This window comes from Phocoena phocoena, chromosome 15 (assembly GCF_963924675.1).
Source record: "Phocoena phocoena chromosome 15, mPhoPho1.1, whole genome shotgun sequence".
In the NCBI taxonomy this organism is placed as follows: domain Eukaryota; kingdom Metazoa; phylum Chordata; class Mammalia; order Artiodactyla; family Phocoenidae; genus Phocoena; species Phocoena phocoena.
Genome location: NC_089233.1, coordinates 82,790,412 through 82,802,931, shown reverse-complemented (window position 1 = coordinate 82,802,931; position 12,520 = coordinate 82,790,412).

Here is a 12,520-nt window from a genome sequence, read left to right as displayed (position 1 = left end):
CTATTCTAACTCCAGTCACCACAGGTTAGCTTTGTCTGTTCTTGAATCTTATACAAATGTGATTATATAGCGTGTAGTCTGCTGTGTCTGGCTTCTTTTGTTCAGCATGATGTTTTTGACATTCATACATACTGTTGTATAGATCAGTCTCATTCTTATTCATTGCTGTGTAGTATTTCTTTGTATGAACTTACCACAATTTAATGATCCTTTTCCTTGTTGATAGATAATTTTACTGGGAAAGTTTAAAGCATACTCTTCTAAATAGTTTTCAGATCGAGGAGGAAATGAAAACTTAAATGTTAGCTCTTTAGACATTAATATATTGAAGCAATGCCTTGGATGTAGCCTAGGCTGTATTCAGAGGGAAATCCATAGCCTAAAATATTTTTTATTATTAAAAAAAAGAATGAGTGGATATAAATGAACTACTAATTTAACTAAATAATATAAAAAAAGAAACAATATAAATAAATCAGAAAACAGAAAGTTATTAGAGATTAAAGCCTAAATTAATTAGGAAAAGTAGTAAAGTTGATAGTTTATTTCAAAAGATTAATAACAGACAACCACCTCAGAAACTTGTATCATAAAGAGACTAAAACGAATATTTGCAACATAAAAATAGAGAAAGGATATATGATCACAGATATGGACAAGACTTTTTAAATTATAAGAGAATATTTTAAAATTACAAGAGGATATTTAAAAATCGAGTGAAGCAATAAGATGACTTTCTTGAATTATATAAATACGTAAAATTGACACAAGAAGACTTTAAAAAGTTGCCACATAGAAAAACCACAGGAGAAATTTAAAACAACCATAGAAGAGATTGAAAAGTTTGTCAAAAACCTATCATTAAAAAAGAATGACTTTGACTTTATGTGGATTCAAGCTAATCTTCAAAGAAGTGGTAATTCCATTTAAACTCTATTGGACAATGAAAAAGAGCAAAATCCTCTTGGTTAATTTTATGAGGCTGGAAAACTCTGGACACCCAACTTTGATAAATTGGCTCACACACAGAACCACGTTGGGCAAAGGAGGACCACTTGGCACTGGGTTCTGGACCAGGTATCACCACTTGGAAATATGGGCTCAGATTGGCAGGATCTGGTTTTTCAAAGAAGGCCAAGAATTGAATGCTTGTGTGTAATTTTCCAATTTTTCTGTGCTGGCAGCTAAGGCTTTTTTTTTTTTTTTTTTTTTTAACACCGACATGGACTAAATCAAATTTGCCGACTGGATTTGGCTACCATTTTGCAACCTTTATTCCAATGGAGTTGGACCCATGATCTGAAACAAGGAGCCAAAGAGAGGGATGACATCTCTTTACTGTAACCTTCATTTTCTCTGAAAAGAAAGTCTAACTCTGCACTGTTCAGTAGGAAAACAATGTGAGCCACATATGTAATTCAAAATTTTCTAGTAAAAAGTTGGAAACACGCTAAAACTAGAAACAGATGAAATTAACTTTTAAAATACATTTTAGGTAGTATATCAAAAATATTTCAACATGTTGAAAAATATTTCAACACGTGATACCAAAATTATTGATGGGATATTTTACATTCTTTCTGTTTTGTTTTAAATCTTTGAAATCTAGTGTGTGTGTTTTATATTTATAGTACATTTCAATTTAGCTGCTAAGCTTTCATCAGAAATACTTGATTTGTATTTAGATTTTGTAAAGTTTACAGTTGGAAAAGTAGATTCCCATATCTAAATTGCTCCAAACACGGAAAAGTTTTCCAGTGATTGAATTGTGCATAAAATGGCCTTTTCTTTTAATATTTGCATCTCCATTGACAAAATTGGTCCATCTTTTTTAGAAATGATTTGACTTTGAAGTAAAAGTGTATCAGCTTTAAAACTAAGTTAAATAAATTCACGAACTCTCGTGCTAACTCAGTACTATTAACGTTGACAGCAATAGAGGCATCGCATAAATTCAAAAGGAACTCTAAATGTATTGTTAACAAAGCATTCCTCGAATTTTTAAAATAGTTTTTGTGGCCAATTTACATAATATTGTCCATTGCAATTAAAATCTTCTGCACATTCATTTAAGTTGGAAAAAAAAGTGAAAGTTATTATTATTGATTTGTATTATGAAAGGTTTAAATTTCATTATGAATTCTCCTACCTGTCTAGCTAGGTCATCAATAAGCTTTTCTCTTCTTTGGAGCTTCAAATTTAGGTCTTTCATCTGTTATGTGATAACAGTGAGAACATTTTAAATGAAACCAGCATTTTTTGTCTTTGATTAAGGAATATATGGCAAGTATATCTTTTGTTTCAAAGAAATCTTGAATTGGAGTTAACACTACAGCAAATCTTTGTAAAAACTCTCTCATGACTCAGCTAATGGGCAAAGGGCATAAGATCATTAAATTCACTGTCTTCTGCTTCTTTCGGGAGTCCTATAAATTGTGGCGATTCATAGCATTTGTACATAAATACTAAATGGTTTTAACTGTTTTATCCATGACACTTTTCAGAGTCTGTTCCAGAAAACTGAACACAAATATTTTATATGTATCATAGAGTGGGACAAAACATTAAGGAGACATCAGTCTCTTGTTTTAAAATCCCAGGAAATCTGAATGTTTGATCTAACATAACTGAAGTATCATCTGTCGTCATAGAAACTAATTTTCTCATTTCTAGCTGAAATTCTTCTCTGACAGATGTAGAAGATTCAAAATTATCTATGCCATGAGTTCTATTTTTTAAATTATGATAATTTTTAGAGCAGTTTTAAGTTCACAGAAAAATTGAGGGGAAGGTACAGAGATTTCCCATATACCCCTGCCCCCGCACATGTACAGCCCCCCCCATCATCCACATCCCACACCAGAGTGGTGCATCTGTTACAATGTATGAGCCTGCAGTGACCCATCATAATCACCCAGAGTCCGTAATTACATCACAGTTCTCTCTTGGTATTGGACAATGCATTCTCTGAATTTGGACTAATGTATGACATGTATCCACCATTATGGTGTCATGCAGAGTATTTTCACTGCCCTAAAAATCCTCTGTGTTCTGTCTTCATCCTTCCCCGCAATGCCCCCAACCCCTGCACACACTCATCTTTTTAATATCTCCATAGTTTTACCATTTCCAGAATATCATATTTAGAATAATATAGGATGTAGTCTTTTCAGATTGGCTTCTTTCACTTTATAATATGGATGTAATAGTCCTCCATGTCCTTTCATGACTTGATAGCTCATTTCTTTTTAGCACTGAATAATATTCCACTATCTGGATGTACCACAGTTACTCATCCATTCACCTACTGAAGGACATCGTGGTTTGTTCCAAGTTTCGGTAATTACGAATAAAGCTGCTATAAACATCTGTGGGCAGGTTTTTGTGTGGACATAAGTTTTCATCTCCTTTAGGTGAATACCAAGGTGTGTGATTGCTGGATCATATAGTAAGACTAAGATTAGTTTTGTAAGAAATTGTCGGGGGCTTCCCTGGTGGCACAGTGGTTGAGAGTCTGCCTGCCGATGCAGGGGACATGGGTCCGGGAAGATCCCACATGCCACGGAGTGGCTGGGCCTGTGAGCCATGGCCGCTGAGCCTGTGCGTCTGGAGCCTGTGCTCCACAACGGGAGAGGCCACAACAGTGAGAGGCTCGCGTACTGCAAAAAGGAAAAAAAAAAAGAAATTGCCAAACCGTCCTCCAAAGTGGCGGTACCATTTTGCATTTCCACCAGCACTGAATGAGGGTTCTTGTTGTGCCACATCCTGACCAGCATTTAGTGTTGTCGTGTTCCAGATTTTGGCCATTCTAATAGGTGTGTATCCCATTTGCATTTTCTTGATGACATATGATGTAAAACATATTTTCATATGTTTATTTTCCATCTGTGTATCTTGTTTGGTGATGTGTCTGTTAAGGTTTTTAACCCATTTTTAAATTGAGTAGTTTGTTTTCTTATTGTTGAGTTTTAAGTGTTCTTTGTTTATTTTGATCACAGTCCTTTATCAGATGTGTCTTTTTCAAATATTTTCTTCTAATGAAGTCTAGCTTATTGGTTATTTCTTTCATGCCTCTGGTGTAGTATCTAAAAAGTCATCTCCATACCCAAGGTCATCTAGGTGTTCTATGTTATCTTCTAGGAGTTTTATAGTTTTACATTTTATGTTTAGGTCTATGATCCATTTTGAGTTAATTTTTGCGAAGAGTGTAAGGTCTGTGTCTAGATTCTCTTCTTTGCATGTGGATGTCCAGTTGTTCCAACACTGTTTGTTGAAGAGTCTATCTTTGCTCCATATTATTACTTTTGCTATTTTGTTGAAGGTCAGTTGACTATATTTATGTGGGTCTGTTTCTGGGCTCTCTATTTTGTTCCATTGATCTGTTTGTCTATCCTTTTGCCAATATCACTGTCTTGGTAACTGTAGCTCTATAGTATGTCTTGAAATCAGGCAGTGTTAGGCTTCCAACTTTGTTCTCCTTCAATATCGTGTTGGTTATTCCGGATCATTTGCTCTCTATATAAACTTTAGAATCAGTTTGTCGATAACCACAAAATAACTCGCTGGGATTTTAATTGGAATTTCACTGAATCTATAGCTCAGGTTGGGAGGAACTGACATCTTGACAATATTGAGTCTTTTTAACCATCATTATGGACTAACTCTCCATTTATTTAGTTCTTTTATGATTTTGTACATCAGAATTTTGTCATTTTCTTCAGTAGATTTTATACATATTTTGTCAAGTTTATATCCAGGTATTTCATTTTGGGGGATGCTAATATAAATAGAATTGTGTTTTTAATTTCAAATTCCACATGTTTATTACTGATATAGGGGAAAGGGATTGACTTTTATACATTAACCTTGTATCCTGCAGCCTTGCTATAATTGTTTATTAGTTCTAGGAGTTTTTTTTTTTTAATTAATTCTTTGAGATTTTTGACATAGATGACCATGTCATCTGTGAACAAAGATAGTTTTATTTCTTTTTTCCCAACCCGTATACCTTTTCTTTCCTTTTCTTGTCTTATTGCGTTAGCTAGGACTTCCAGTCTTTGATATTTTTAGAGAGGTTTTGAATTCTACAGTCAATTGTTTGATGGCTTAATTGAAGATTTTATACTTCTGTGAAATATCATTTTAAATCTTTTCCTCATATTCTAACAAAATTTTTATAACTGACATAATAATTTTAAAATTCTCTACATCTAAAAATGATTCCATTTTTCTGTTTGAGAATTCAAATGATTTTATAGCTGGCCAGAGTTACAAGCTCAGATCTTGTTAGAACGCATTAAAATTTTATTATTGGACATTTCATTCTGATTCTAGTTGACTTATTTTGTTGATTCTTTTTTGATGCTTGAGAGGAAATTTCTTTTCAAATTCATTATGTATTTGATAAAAGTATCTGTTACTATTGTTCATTTTGTTATCTTTTACCCAGCAAATAAAAAGCTTTTAATTTTTTCCTGCTGAAGCAAATTACAATTACCATTCATTGTGAAATTTGTGATGTTTTCAGGTTTCCTTTACTGTTCTGCATGTCTACTCAATTTTACATCAGTAGGATTCCTCCATTATGAAATCTGCTTTTCCCTATTTATTTTTTTAAACTTGAAAAATAACTTTATATTAAAATTAAAATAATAAGAATTTCAATTTCATTGCATAGATATCACAATAACTTGTTCTATATGCATAAGATATGAAAGTAAATACACCACGATGTCACATTAGTGCATAGACAAAGAATCATCCTAAGTGCACCAATCCATTGATACCAATTAGGTCTGTGCTATGTTTATGCCTAATACTAGAAAGAGTGCACTTGCTCAACACATATACAACGATACTATAATAATAGCTGATGGCATGGAAAGTTACGAACTTTTGTATGGTAGCCTGAATAATGGTGCCCCAAAGATGTGCATGTCCTAATCCCTGGAATCTATGAATAAGTCACCTTACATGGCAAAGAGAATTAAGGATGAAGGTGGAATTAATCGGGTGACCTCAAAATGAGGAGGCTGTCCCGGATTATCAGGGTGGGCCCAGTGAAATCACAATGGTCCTTGAAAGCAGAGAATCTTTTTCAGCTGTGCTTAGAGGGAGTTGTAACTATGGAAGAATAGTCAGACTCAACATTGCTGCCTTTGAAGATGGAGGAAGAGGGCCATGAACCAAGGAAAGAAGGCAGCCTCTATACGTGGGAAAAGCAAGGAAATGGATTCTCCCCTAGAGCCTCCAGGAGGGAATACAGCCTGCAGACACTTTGATTTGAGCCAGTAAGACCACTTTGATTTGAGCCAGTAAGACCCATTTCTGGCTTCCGATGTCCAGAGCCGTAAGAGAAAAAAAATTGTGTTGTTTCAGGATAAACATCTCTCATGGCTGCAATGTGAAACGAATACATAGTGCTACAAAGCAGTAAAGTTGTCTTTTAGAAAAATAGTTTTTACTGTACAGCTTTAACATTGAGGTTTATTAACCTTAAATACGATTTAAAAATTCAGTCCCCCAGTTGCATGATGCACGTTGCAGGTGGTCAGGAATGGCAGGCTCGTAATCGCTAGCACTCCAGGTTTGGGTATACTCTTGCATCTCTTGGCTGCTGGGAGAAGTGAGCGAGGAGGGTCGAGCGGGGGTGGAAGCATACTTGCCATTGCCCGTAAACTCTTTGGGACCCTCGGGCCTGTGTTTTGACTGCATGAGTCCTGAGAATTGGGATTTAAATTTCAAGTTCCGTTTCAGGATTGTTTTTTGGAGGCTCCTGTGTTTGGAAATGGTGTGCTGGCTGGTCAGGGGGAAGAGAGCATCTTAAAAGAAACTTCCATCTTTGTTGTTTGGAACTGAGACCCAAGATACAGCTTGTGGTTGCTGAATAAGCGTTTGATCCCAGGATTTCCCATGAACTTTTCCAAGGTCTGACTCCGTCCCAGGCAGGATGTCTGGAGAGGCTGGCGAACCACATTATTTATCTATTGGTTTTGATTTCCATCTCCTCTTAGGGCATAACTGGCTAGAGATGAACCCCATCTCCACCCACCTCTGGTACAAGCTCCAGCCTGGAGTGGAGTCTGGGGAGGCTCTGGAGTTCAGACAGCTGCAGAGCTCATAGAAACAAGTCAGAAATGAGCAACGGGGGCTCCAGAGGCTCTGGGGCAGGAACAGCCAGGGGAGAGGGGTGAGTCAGTGCCAGCTGTGGACTTTCCTGCATGGCTCACTTGATCAAAGAAAATACGCAAGGGCCTCCCTTAGAGCTCGCCCTTCGAGAGGATGGGGATTGATGTCAGGCAGGGGTGTGGTGTGGACCAGGACTCTTGGGAGTTTGTGGAGGAAACACAAGTCCAGTGCCCTTTCTGGAGTCCTTCCCAGAAAAAAAGCACAGCATCTCGGGAATCTTTGGTCTTCCTCTCTCCCATCCCCTCCCTCGCCCTTCCTGATGATTCTTTCTCACCTCACCACTCCCCCTCCCTCTCCTCTCTGCTTTTCTTCCCTTCTTTTTTCCTTTCCCATTTCTACTCCCTCTCTCTTTCTTTTCTTCTTGGCGCCAGGCTTTGCCACATGGTGAAATGGCACCAAACCAAGCCACAAGTGAGGATTCCACTCGCTTCTACTTTTTATTTAAAAATTTAACGACTTGCCTATTTTTACCATTAAGCAACATCTGTTTATTGAAAACATCTGAAAAATAAAGCATAAAAAGGAAAATAAAGTCCACCTATAACTGCTTTAATTAGAGAAAAACGCTATGAAAATCATGGTCTTTGAAGTCTTTGTCCTGTCACGTGTGTGTTTATATGGGCACGCGTGTGTGTGAATGGGAAGCGTGTTTACAAAAATGGAGATCTTTGGGTAGTTTTAGGTCCCATTTTTTCCCCATGTGACATTGTGTCAGAGACATTGTCTCACATTAGTAAGGATTTTCCAAAAAACTAGATTGTTAGTAGCGGGGTAGTTTCCTATCTTATGGATGTACCATCATTTACTTGCTTATACTACATGGCTTCCAATTGTACATTTTTCCACAGATAGTGTTAGTTGCCTACCCAAGCTTCTCCTCATCCCTCTTCTTTAGTAAAATAACACTGATTTTATTGTGGGTGACCATGTGCCTATATAAAAGACTACATTTCCTAACCTCTTTTACAGCTGGGGTGGCCAGTGAGCTGTAGATAGAAGTCGTTTGTTTGTTCTTCTGGGAAAGCACATGAGCAGGGTCCCTCCTTTTTTCCTTCCTGGAATGCAGATGATGTGGCTGGAGCACCAGCAGCCACCTTGGATCATAGGATGACCTTGAGGAAGAAAGCTTTTCGTAAGACCAGAGGGACATAAGGAGGGAAGGCACCTGGGTCCCAGAGGACAATGTGTGGGCACCACACCAGCCCTGGACCATCTACTTTGGGATTTCTTCTATGTGCAAGAGAAACAACCTCCCATATATTGCTTGATTTCCATATCTTATTAGTAGCTGAATGTAATTTCTACAGCAGATTAATTCACTCTATTTCAAATACAATGATAATTTATTGAATGACTACTGTGTACCAGTTCCCACCGATAGAGGACATACCAGTAAACAAAATGTAGAAAAATCCCTGTCATTCATGGAGCTGACATTCTAGTGAGGGAGACAGATGATAAAAAGGAAAACAAGGGAAATATTTGGTATGTAAGATCATAAATGCTATGGGGAAAAATGAAATAGGACAAGGGGGTGCGTTATGTTTTGGGGGTTGGGGTGATGTTGAAATTCTGGACGGTAACTCAGGGAAAGCCTCGCTAAAGTAACTGTTGTCTTTCCTATGAATTCAAAGTGACATCTTTTATATCATGATGGCATTTTTCACAGTTTTTTGTGCTTAGGAATTGGTGGCTAATTGGGTTTGGAGAATTGGTGACTTGGCTATTCTCATTAGGGTTATCTCGGATGTTCGATCAAGTGTGAGTCTTTCTGTTGCAGGTGAAAGAAACTCAACTCAAATAGGCTTAAGGGAATAAGGGAATATTCTGACTCACGAAATTAAAATATCCAGGGAGTGGTCCAGGCATGGCTGAATCCTGGTGCTCAGAACTATTGCCAGGAATCTGTCCTCCCTACTTCCCCATCCTCTGTGTTGGTATCATTCTCAGCCCCCAGCCCTCACCCACCTTGGAAGGGAGGTGGCTGCCGACTGAGGGCCCAACAGTGCAACATCTTCCCGATAGTTGCAGCAAAAATCCCGGGGCTCACTCTCATTAGATGGGGTTGGGTCATGTGCCTATTCCTGAACCAATCCCTGGGCAGACTGGAGTCAGACAAGCTGGTGGGCAGGGCCTGTGTCACAGAATCCCTTCTGAGGCTGGAGGAGTGGGCCAACCCAGAGACTTAGAACTGGGGGTGCTTCCAGGGGAACCCGAGGAGCTCTAACAGAAGGGGTGGAAGATGTTGAGCAGACCCTCCCCTTGGCATCGTGCCTACTACCCTGGAGGCCCCAAATCCATTTCTCCGTAAGTTTTCCTTTTGCCTGGTGATTGTTTTCTCCCATTTTACAAATGAACAACCAAATGCGTAAAGATCATAAATTATAAGCGAGCCGTTCCAATGAGGCGGGGGATGGCGATGAGTGAAATCTAATTAAGCAGTTTGAGCTCTAAGTGATATTGTTATTAAAATGCCGTGTTAACAGAGCGTTTGAGCAGCTTTCTAATCTGTTATGTGAGTTAGTTGGAGGCGAACTCCGTCTTGATTGACACTGAGATCAATTCATTCCGTTTGATGAGATAAAGTGCAGCTCTGTTTAAGGGATGGAATTCATGATGAGGGTTTGCCCTTGTAAACCATCATCCTGGCCCCCACTTGTTTGCACTCCTTGGAGAGACACTGGTCACAATCAGGGCTGGAGAATTTGGAATACCACTTTTTTTTTTGCCTTGTGGCACACGGGATCTTACTGCCCTGACCAGGAATTGAACCCATGGGATCGCCGGGGAATTGCCCTGGAGTACCACTAGGGGCAATATAGGGGCGGGGGATTAGGAGGTACAAACTATTAAGTATAAAATAAACTATAAGGATATATTGTACAACACAGCAGAATATAGCAAATATTCGATAACAATAAATGGAGCATAATGTTTAAAAATTGTGAATCCCTAAAAAAAAAAAAGATCACCTTTTAAAGAGCTTATTTAGCCTTGACACTCACTTCTTCATAAACTCAAAAGTATTTATCAAGTGTATCCACCACGCTAGCTACTGGCAACTGACGGGGAAAGATGGGCGTAGCGTCCGCCCTTCCAGGGAGCTCGAGGTCTGGGTCCGTCCTGGTGGTAATGGTCTGTCTTTTAGGGCAAAAAGAGGGCATATGTGGGCCGTTTACTCTCTGGCACCAAGGCTTCTAGTGAGAGGTTCTTAGTAAGTAGGTACCAGGAACCTCCAGGCTGGGGGGCCACCGGAAGATGGGAGCAGAGTTGGAAGCTCCCATCTGGTGGGGAGGCCCTTGCTGGGGCCACTGTTTGCTCTGTCTACTCTTGTTTCTGTGGGTTGGGGTGAATTTGGTCCATCAAGTTTCAGCCAGGGCTAGGTGAGTCACTTCCTTTCATAGGGGAGGGGTGTGGAGGGCCAAGTGGGGTAACTGAGGCCACTGGACAGGAGGTGATGGGCCTGGGTCACATCCAGGGCTGTCTCAGTCCAGAATCCAAGGCTTGGTCAGCACTGGGGCCGGTGCCCTGCTGTGCTGTCCTGAGAAGGATGAGGGAACTGGGTCACAGTGCTGGGACTTACCCCAACCCCCCAGGCTGGCCAAAGCCAGCTCTCTGTGGGGTACCGTGGCCTCCACTGAGCTCTCCGGAACCCTGATTGGGCCTCAGCCTTGCAGAGCATCGCGAAGGGGGAGTAGTGGCTTCCCTTCCCTCCCAGGACAGACCCAGGAGGGAATGGGTGGGGGCCTGGAAGAGCTGGGAAGTTTCTCCCTGTTTCTCCCGGCTTCATCTTGCTGACTTCCCCTCTCACCACCAGTCTCCTCTGACTCTTTCTGCTTAGCAGGGAGGGCTTCTTCCCAGTGAGGCAAAGACATCCTCGCCTTCATTTTCCCTTTGTCTTAATCTCTGATCATCAGAAAGGGGCCAAAGGTCTTCATTTGGTTATTTACACAATTTGGTCCTTCTTGGCAAACCCCGCCTTCCCTCCCCTGTTGGTTCTCTCAGGATCATTCCAGGTGGGAAATGATCCCTGGAAGTTGCTTAACTCTCAAAACAGGTAACAGAGTGGAAAGAGCCAGGGCTCTTGATCCTGTCACTGGTGGGCTGTGTGACCTTGGGGAAGTCACTCACCCTCTCTGAACCTCCGTCTCCCCAACTGTAAGATGAGACACTAGCCTCCACTTCCTGAGTGCTTGTTGGCATGAAACAAGTCAATGGATGACAGCTCATGGTACACGACTAGTGTTGGTTTTTCTCTCTTTAGGGAAAATGATGATCTTTCAGAAATGCTCACCTCTGGATTAATCTGTAAGAGCCCTCGGTGGCATCGAGGGTACCACTTTATGTACCTGCCCACCCCCTTCTTGCTGTTAAGAAGAGAGCATCTATGTTATTCCTCTTCAGGGCTGTTAGTGCTATGGCTCTCTCCTTTGCTAGGGAAGAAACCGACTTCCTTATTTGAATAAACCCAAACCAGAGCTAGTGCAGATGGGTGCTGTCTCTCTGTGATTCCTTTCCGGGTGTGTTTATTCGCTGCCGTCTTGGAACATCCGGTCCCTTTGGGAGGACAGTCCAGTCAATGATTAAGGAGCAGAGAGATCGCTACGGAACCGCTTCGCCAAGTGTGGTCCTTGGACCGGCAGCAGCAACACCACCTGCAGGCTTGTGAGAGATGCAGACCCTCCGGCCCCACCCCACGCTGCTGCACCGGCACCTGCACTTGGGCAGGATGCGCAGGGAGTCCGTGGGCACAACAGGGCCAGAGTCGCATGGAGCTGACACCTGTCCTTCTCCCTCCGCAGGGGTGCCGGCCATCAGCGCCCCTGGGCTGACCTCCCCTGCTGAGGGTGAGGGCACCGAGGCTCATCCTGGGTGGGGGTGGGGAGGGGGAGGGAGAGCAGAGAGTTCCACGTGGCCATCAGGGATACAGGTGGCCCTTTTTTGCACCCATCGCCCTGAGTTTTACTGTCTGTAGGTTCCCTCACCAACGTGACACAGCCCATCTCCACTCTGGGAAGCGTCACTGGAAACTGAAATGCTGGTGCCTTGAAGAAGAAGGGGAAGCAGAGAGGTGACCTGGAGACAGGGCCCTGGAAGCCCACGCGAGGGGCGGCAGGTGCCTGAGGCCCAGCAAGCTGAGGGCAGCAGCTGAGGGCTGGCAGGAAAGGCTGCGGCGCCCAGGGTGGACCACGGGCCATCTGTGCCTCACAACCCGCCACTCACTGCCCACTGCTGGCCCCTCTTCGCCCTCTGGTGGAAAGGAGCTCAGGCGGGCCCTGTACTAGTTCCTTAGGGATGCTGTAACAAATGACCACAAACTGGGGGGCTTAAA